Source organism: Grammomys surdaster, unplaced genomic scaffold (assembly GCF_004785775.1).
Source record: "Grammomys surdaster isolate TR1022 unplaced genomic scaffold, NIH_TR_1.0 98, whole genome shotgun sequence".
NCBI lineage: Eukaryota > Metazoa > Chordata > Mammalia > Rodentia > Muridae > Grammomys > Grammomys surdaster.
The window spans coordinates 12,492,001-12,501,808 of NW_021604577.1; positions in this window are offsets into that span (position 1 = coordinate 12,492,001).

The following is a 9,808-nucleotide window of genomic DNA, read 5'->3' on the forward strand; positions in this document are numbered from 1 at the left end:
CGAGTCTCGGACCCAGTTTTGAACGGGTTTATCAGAAGCACCTGTGTAGGAAGTATGGCTTCCTTGCTTCCTTGAAGTAGATCCTGCTCCAGACTTGAGCTCTGTGGGTATTTTGAAGTCATGACCTAGCTCTTGGTTTCCAGTCCTCTTTTTCCTATAATATCTGAAAAAGGGGGTTTTGTTTGTTTGTTTTTTAATATGAGTCAACTTCCCACCCCAGAATAGTGACATCTGGCTTGACAGGATCTCTGAGCACAAAAATTGTTATATCTGGCCAGGCCTTTGGGGAGTCAGTGCCACAAAGATGAGCCTTTAGCTTTTATAAAATTGCAATTTACTGAAAAAATTTTTTCAATGACATTAATTAAAAATGTTTTATGATCCTAGGGACAGCATCTCAGCACATCCAACAGTTTAATTAGGAGTTATAGCTATATGAGTTGATATTTGGGGGTCAGAGCGATGGCTCAGAGTTAAAGAGTTCTTGCTTTCACAGAGGACCAGGGTTTGGTTCCCAGCACCCACACACTAGTTCATAACAATATGTAATGGCTATTCCAGGTCATCTGATGTCCACTTCAGACCTCTGCAGGCACCAGGTATACATGTGGTACACTTATATACATGCAGGCAACACTCATACACAGAAAAATCTAAAATGTTAAAACTGATATTTTATAACTTTTAAGTTAGATGTCCCTAAAAGGACAAAATTTATTTCAATTATAGGTTCTTTGGACTCTTGTAAGATCTATTTTGATACTTTAATGATTTAATTTTCCTTATATCTTTTTGACACATCTTGATTTTTTTTTGTTAATCCCAGGAATTAATCATCAGTTATCCTGAAGTATACTAAGACTAAAGATGAAACAGTGAAATTCCTTCAAAAGACAATGCAGCAGCGCCATAAGTGAGGCTTTGTAATAGCCCCTTGTTTCACAAAGCCCAGAGGACACTGCTAAGGACCGTGAGTCCGGACAGACCATATCCCAGCTCCCAACCCTTCTGCTTTCAGTTTTGTTTTTTTTCAAGCATAATGATAAATTCTAAAAGAAAACAGAATTTTTCATGACTGTGAAAGGCATCAAAAGGTAAATTCAAAGGCCCTAAAGATGGTGTCTCTCCAGACTCAGTTTGTGGAGTGAGCTTGTTCCACCTTTGCTTGTGCCAGGTGATTGGCAGGTAGTCATACTCAACCATCATGACTCATGTCAAACATGGACACTTTCATAACCAAGAAAATAAGAAAAATTGTGCTTACTGTGTCTGAACAATTTTGTTTCAAATAAATGTTTTAAAACTCTTAATAGTTCTATAAGTTATTCAGAAAATGGCTTTAAATCTACTTTTTAAAATCTTAAGATTCATTGGAACTAGATGGTAAATTATGTTTATTTTTCCTGTTATGTTGACAGCTAAATATATTTTTAAAATCTCAAGATTCTGTAAAATTCATGTACCTAACATTAAATTTTTAAATAGTTTCAAAGTTAAAATTATATCTATATATAAGCAAATAACTTTCAAAGATTTTTTAAAAATGATCTCAAGAAACTTAAATATGTATGGAATTGCTTTCCTGAGCATCCTTCCTTCAGGAAGCTGAAGTTGGGAGGAATGAGTTTATTAAAAAAAAAGTGAGAAAATTCTCAGGTTGCAAAATGTGTACATGAACAGGTTTCTACATTCTTTTATTAGAGTGTCTGGCAACCTACTTTTCTGTGTGTAAAGGGGAGATTTATTCAGCCCTAAAAGGAAAAGAGTAGTCAGATGAAGAAGAAACTCAATTGTTTATTTTTAAGTAAAAGAAGTGTCTCTAAGGACCTCATACTTTACAGTTCCAACCATGTGACATCCTAAACACTGGCAAAATTACAAAGGAGGCAAAAGGTCAAATGTGAGCATGTTGTAGGGGAGCAGGTAGAGTAGGGAAGGTGGAAGGCTCTGGGAAGGAGAATCTAAAGTGACAGACATACGTCAGTACACTTTGTTTTTGTTAGGTTTTCTTGGGGGGGGTGGTAGTTGGGGTTCTTGTTTGTTTTGTTTGTTGTTTGTTTGATTGGTTTGGTTTTAGTTTTGGTTTTCCAAGACAGTGTTTCTCTATGCAACCTTGGCTGTCCTTCTGTAAACCAGACTGGCCTTGATCCCAGAGATCTGCCTGCCTCTGCTTTCTGAGTGCTAGGATTAAAGCCGGCACATCAGTGTACTTTTATCTGAACCCAAAAAGTGTACAACACTGAGAGTGAACCCCATTGTGAGCTAGCTATACCTTCCTGGTGATGGTGACCCATCTAAGATCAGATGTACCCTGTGGACCACCTGAGGAGCAGGTTAACGGTAGGGGAGGCCATGCAGATGTAGGCTCAGATCCTAAATATTTCTGTAAATCTAAAACAGCCTTACAAAAGTAAGGTCTCAAATATGAATAATGACACTTTAAAGAATAACCTATACTTATAGAACAAACTACTTCAAATGTTGTTAAGCTAACAGCTTTTGGTACGCAGGTCTGGGTATAAATGGTCTTTCCAGGGTGCTCTGTGTGCCAGGACCAGTCACTAGGAAATAGGTTTTTCCTAAGCTATCTGGAATCGGGAAACTTGAATATTGATATAATTTTGCTTTGTCAAACAATGGAAAGTGAAGTTAATTTTGCCATTCTAGAACTTGGAAATTAGGAGTTCATTAAAATGTGAAACACTTCAAATATACAGGAAAAGTACAGAAGAGATTATTTTAAACAACTACATCTTACCACCCAGATTTCACCACCCAGATATTATTATCTGCTACATTTACACCAGGCCAGCCAAGGCAACGTGAGATCTCATCTTAAATAAACTAGAACGACAACAGAACTAGGTCAAATATAAAAATGGGGCCTCTTCTCTCCATTTCCTCTCCCATCTCACTCTCGGGATTGGATCCAGGGTTCATACATGTCGTGTAAGTACTTTACATGCCTCCCTCTGCTTTGTGTGTGCGTGCACTCTAAAGTGGGTACCTTTTCAAGTACCTAACTTCCAGTCTTAGAAAACAAGCCACCCCATGGATCTGTTAGAATGTAAGTTTAAAACAGATGGACTAACCAATTATTTGTTACAGGTTAAAGGGGACCTACAAATGGTAGACGCAGAGTACAGTTAGGTCCAGTACACATGTTCATGTTTAACCAGCAGCTCTGTTCCCTACACCACTCGCCTTGATGCCAGCAGCTTAGGAATTGTACTTTCAAAGTCGCTGGGCAGCTAAACTAAAACTCCAGGCTTCACACGGCAGCCAGCTAAATCACAGCTACTCTTCACTGATTTTTCCCTTCTCAGAACCCTGATCTTACCTTCAGTAGAAAGATGAGCAGTAGCTGGAACTATCGTGGCAACTAATAAGTGCAGGAAAGAAGCAAAGTGATGCTTGAAAGGTCCTAGCTTCTGACCATTGTTTACTTTTACAAAGAAAAATCTGAAAAGGAAGAATTAAAAGCTCGGAAAGCACACGGTGCACAGTTATACACGTAGACAAAACAGTCAACACACATGCACTGATTTTTAAGAAGAAGCTACGCTGATGGCCTCTCTCAAAATATCTTACTTACTGTATGGTGGTCCCTTTCTTTGTGTTGATGTGAGAGGACAGTGCATGCATGGTGGATGAGGTGAAAGACATGAATGTTATCAGAGTAAGCTCTTTGGTAATCACCAGTGGCACAGCAGCCCTACTACGGTATGTCTGAAACAGGAGGCCTCCCCAGAGATGTCTAGTGAGAGGTGTGCACAGCACGGAGAAATGTTGAGCAAAGACACACCACATTCAGGTCGAGTCAAATTCAAGATTTCATCATGCTGCTGCAAACTTACAAGCTGTCATGTCTGGAATTTTCCATGTTTTGGACCGTGACTTGAGTATAGGTCACTGGAGTCACAACAAAGCCTCAGGTAAGAGAGATGACATTATATTGATCCATGAAACGGGTGACATTTCTGCCATATAAGCCCACACTAGTGTCTGTCTCTTCCATATGCCTGACAGCAGTCCCAGGTGCTTCCTTTTAGAACTATTGGAACCTTTTAGAAAAACCCCCGGAGCATATTCAAGAGAACAGAGAAATAAAAATGCCAAGCAAAGCTAACCATTATTAGTATTTGTATAACTTCTGGTCAGTATGGCAGGGCAGTTGCCAGAATTGACTTAGGGATGAGGTTTATAAACAAAGCAACCCGTGCTGGTTATTTCACTAGTTCTAGTTCAACAACACTGTCATTTGAAGACCTTGTTTCTCCCAAGTTTCTGCTCTTTCAATTTAGGCTTCCTCCAGCTGGTCCCAGAGATGCTCCCTGCCCCCACCAACTTCAATTTCCATTCTCCACTCACCCTCACTTCCCTTACACCCTTCCTTAGGCCACATACAATTATGGCAGAGTTGCAAACAACAGGGCTTAGGGAATGGCTACATCCTGGATGGACAGATTTGTGACCTCATTCCTCCAGGAGTGAGTGTCAGTAAATCCAACTGGGATAATCCTTTTGCAAGTGGAATGGTAGTTTTTTGGCTTGGAGGATAGTAAACTCACCACTCATAAACTCTCCACTCCTTCCTCCAGCTCTTGGCTCTTACTTCTTTCTGCCCCTCTTTACCACAGTGGTCCCTGTGATGGTTTGAATATGCTTGGCCCAGGGAGTGGCACTATCAGGAGGTGTGGCCCTGTTGGAGTGGGTGTGGCCTTGTTGGAGTAGGTGCACCACTGTGGGCATGGGCTTTAAGACCCTTGTCCTAGCTGCCTGGAAGCCAGTCTTCTCCAAGTGGCCTTCAGATGAAGATATAGAACTCTCAATTCTTCCTATTTGAATGCTATCGTACTCCCACATTAATGATAATGGACTGAACCTCTGACCTTGTAAGCCAGCCCCAATTAAATGTTGTCCTTATAAGAGTTGCCTTGGTCATGGTGTCTCTTCACAGCAGTAAAAACTTAAGACAGTCCCTGGGCCATAGAGGGCGTGATTTGGATGTGTTACTATATAGAGTAGTTTGAAAGAAAATGCCCCTGCATTGGCCCATAGGTAGGGACACTATCAGGAGGTGTGGCCTTGTTGGAGTGGGCGTGGCTTTGTTGGAGGAGGTATGTCACTAGCAGGGTGGGGTTTGAAGTCTTGACGCTCAAGCCCGTTCTGTCTCTCTGCTGCCTGAAGATTAAAATATAGAACTCCCAGGTCCATATCTGCCTGCATGACACCATGTTTTCTGTATGTTATGATGATAATGGACTAACCTCTGAACTGTAAACCAGCCCCAGTTAAATGTTTTCCTGTATAAGAAAGCTCATGGTGTCTCTTCACAGCAGTGAAACCCTAAGACACTATATTTCTCTTAGTCTGTCAACTGGCTGCACCCTCATTCTATCTCTCTTCATTTCTCCATCTCCAGAACATGGATGGCAGCTGGAGAATCCTAAGGGTATTTCTCCTACTAAAAACCACAAATGAGCGAAACGACAGAAACAGGAAACAGAACTGTATCCAAATAGATACTGACTGCAATAATAACCTGTGATTGCAAACACAATTTTGGGAGCACTTAAGCTGGTTCATCATTTAACCAATCAATAGCCTTTGTTTCTTCACTGGAGCCTATTACTTCCCTGGTAACAGGCTTTTATCTAAGTTACCCCATCCAGATGGGAATGGTTTCCCTGTGAAGTGAACCTTAAGTCCAGTCAGAAGGTTGATTTTATCCTTAACCACTGAAGCCACCATTGCACTGGCTGGCACATCTTACTTGGCCCTTTCATTGTGAAGCTGGATCCACAGCTGAATGGCCTTACTTCTCCCTGACATGCTTAGTTGCAACTTCTGACAGGGAGAGGTCACTTAGGGCCATCCAAGTCCTGCTTTTATTTCTCTAAGTCCAGAAGCCAAAGCACGCAACCTTCTTCAGTAGGGTTTTACCATCCAGTTTTGGAATGTAACCAATTACAATGGTGACAGCCTTTACTGTTTTAGGCACCTCTGGAGTCTCTGGCTAACAACTCCTAGGGAGATAACACACTCCAAGCACCAGATCCCCAGTTAACCACCTATGGCTTTTAGGAGCATCTGTTTTTAAACTTTTGTGTTCTCTCTAATGTTTCAAGACACAGGCTATGGCAAACTTTTCCCCATTCCCTTGTGTCTTACCTAATCATAGAGCTCTCAAGACTTCCACAGTAACACGTGACCTATGCACCTTTTTGTGAGTTAATTTCCCAACATGTGCTTCTTTAGATGCACTCACATCTCTAAGTCTGCAAACCCCTCAAAGGTTAGCATCATGCTATCCATAGTGCCAGGTCCAAAAGAAAGCAGGACAAATGACCTTTGTGGTAGGTACCTATTAGCATACCTCCAGGCTTCCACAGTATCACAGTACCTGGTCCTTCCCTCTGTGTTCCCTACCCTAAACTTCCCCTGCTCACGGGTTTCCATGCCCCCAGCTTTAATCCTACTATGCCCCCTCTCTTGTCTTCCTCTCTAGCTACCTCATCTCTCCTTTCATGGCCCAGTCCAGTCTGCTGGCCATGTTCCATCTACTACTTTCTCTCCTGGCTCTGGACTCTTCCAGACACCTCTGGCCATATACTCCTTCAGATCAACAATAAAACTTTTCCTCTCAGCCATACCTTGGAGCAGTCATGTTTATATATCTGCTGCCAAACCCCCCAGTTTCTACACACATGCAACAAATACCGTTATACCAGGAATGGGCAGTACAATGATGCAAAGTCCCAGTCCCAAAGTCCCTGTGTCACCTCACAATGAAGAGTGAGGCTACAGTGATAATCGTGGTGAAGCACTTCAAAAGTCTGTTGTCATCTGTCCCAAGCCAGGTATCTGACGATTGCAGAAGTTGACAACTAAGGAGATACTGAAGTCCAACATAAGCAAGGTCTAACCCAGCACCAGAAGATCTTAACCATCAGAATCAATTCTCTCCACCAATCAATGTTGGGTACTTTAGTTAGCTTTCCACAAACTCATGTCATTCTTTCAGACCCTCTCTCCTTCCAATCCTCTGAAGCTCTTTGATGGAGCCTCTTTGCATTTCTCCATTCCTGATGAACTTAGTCGGGCTGACCTGTGATTCTTGGCCCTGCCCAGAGCCATAGGGGAAATGACCTCATTTCTTCTCACGTCTGCTGCATGCCCTGCCCACAAGCCAGCTCTGTAGGTCAGGGTCTCTGGGTGAGCACTGTGGCTATAGCTGCAGCTGTGACCTCTCTGTGTCACCTGGCTTCTGTAGGAGGCCAGAACTGAGCAAAGCATCTGCCCCTAACATACTCTCCCTTGCAAGACAGAAAAGTACCTTATTTAGTCTGGAGGGTGACAGCCAAGCCCTGGGGACAACTTGATTTTTCTGTGCTGAATTGTTTTATCGGGATGCCTTCTTGCACTGACCCTCTGGCTTTAAAGCCTTGGAGAAGTTTCTTAGCATAGAATTTGGCTTCTTGTCATTTCTTTTTTTCCTCATGAACTTGCTACATTTGTTATTTGAGGAACCCGGAGAGACCTCTTACTCTGTTCTGGCGTTCTCCTCCAGGGTGCTCTCCCCCTTTGCAGACACGCTTTACATGCTACTCTATTTGCTTAGATCCTGCCATGCCTTGTTTATCCTGGCCCACTTACGACTCAGCAAAGCTACTAACACTCCACAGCCGTCTCAGGGTCCTTACTGGATCCAGTTTCTCATTAAACCTCTGGTGAACACTGTCCTCTAGGGTCCTGTGACATGGGTATCACAAATTCTTCCTTCAGACCTTGTCCTCGTATGGCACCTGTCCTTCCTCTATTACATTCCAGTGGTATATGGGGACCTGCGCTGGTAAGGGCCAGATCTCCTAATGGCTCATACGAGTCAGTCCATTAGGTCCCAGTGCCCTTGTACTGACTCAGGCTATGTAGCTTGTGTCTTGAGGATAGGTTTTGGGTTAGATTGCTCAGTTTCTCTGTTCCCACAGTGCCCAAATGTATGCCATCACCTTGTATCCCAACCTGCTCATCTCGTCACCCCATATCCCAGCCTATCCACAAGGCAGGGCTGGGGGGTTCTTTCATTGCTTTTTAAAAGTTTTCCCCCAATTCCAGTAACTAACATTCTCTAACTATCATGGTCACTCACACAGGATCACTATTAAAACTTCTGTCCGCATGCTGGACTGTGGGTTTTCCTGTTCTCTGTATCAAAGTTCAGAGTTGAGCGATGTCTTTTGTTGCTCCCACGTCCCCTTTTGTCATTGCTACATGAGTCCTGTGGGTCCCAGGTTTAGGGTCCCAGAAGGGGCTCTGAATTACTAGTCTACTCTGAGTTCTCTTCTCCTTTTGGTCGTATACATACGTGTGTGTGTGTGTGTGTGTTTGTGTGTATGTGTGTGTATTATATGTATATTATATACATAATGGCAGACCAACACCTCAATTTCTCTTTCTTTATAATCTAATTTTCAGCCTACATCAGAGGGCAATATTGAAGAAGCAGCCTTACACTCCTCCCTCACACCTGCACTCTCTTTCCTAGCTGCCACCATTATGTCATTACTCTTAGCCGTGGCCAGGTGGCCAGGTGGTCTCCACAGTTGCATGCTGATACCTCTGCTCCTAATGTGCTATTTCCAGGGCTTGTCATTTCATCTCTAGATGTTCAGCAGTTTTCAGAACATCGACATACCTCCTAGGCAGACTCCGGCCAGCAGCTGGGTCCACCACTCTCTACCACCTGGAAGACGACTGCCATCCTGGGATTTCCCTCCCTGACAGCTCTGCCCCAGTGGCCTCATCTTAGTTACGTGTCCGACAGCTTTCTGCACAGTCTGTGTCCTTGTCGCTACTCCAGAAAACCTTATAGGAACAAACCACCATGTCAAAACTTCCTCTTCAAAAGTCCCCTCTCCTCATGTGACCTTGCTTCTGCCGATGGTCTCATTCTCAAGACACAGACACCGTTGGTCTTCCCAAACTCGTCTTTAGTTCCATCCCATCAGGCTGATTACATCAAGTGTTGTTAAAATTCCTTTCCAGGGAGAAACAAAAACAATGTCGATTACCTCTATTCCTAAGGTCTTAACAACAAACTGAGACATGAGTCCAGCCAAGTCCACTCTAGGGAACCAACGAGTTTATCAGGATTCCTTATAAGAACAGAGGTGAGGGATATAGGAGATTATCCCTCAGAAAGCCACACCTAGAAAACATTTACCCAGCAGGAATGAGCAGGAATGAGGGCTTCCCAATAGCTACAGAGATGAGGACACACACCTCTCCACCTTCCCTCGTCTTCCTAGGCATATAAACTCTAACCCTTCCTGCCTCACGTGTACATAGAATAAAGCAAAGTTATAGAGTCAGGTGGTAAGGAGCAGATGGATATCCAGGTAAGGGTCTTGTGAGTCGCCCACCCCTCCATGTGTGAGGGTAAGCAGCCGACCTTTTGCAAGAGGTAAAGCTCAGCTTCCCCGAGCTGATTGCTTGTCTCAGAGGGAAGTCACGTACGGTCCATGAACTCAGCAGGCATCCTGTAGGTCTGGATGCTTGTACGGCTTTCAACTCTTCATAACTTCTGAAAAAACCCATTGTCAAAATAAAAATAGGTTTCCTGAACTGGACCCTCAGAGTCATATTTGGGAGAAATCACTAGGAGGGGCTTTATGAAGAGCAAAACGGATTCTTCCCTTCTTTATTTTAGTAGGGGAAAGTAAAGATATGACCTGACCAATCAAACTTTACTGATGACTCTGAGAGTCAAATGAAGCATGGAGTTCAAAGGAAAGGTATCTTCTAC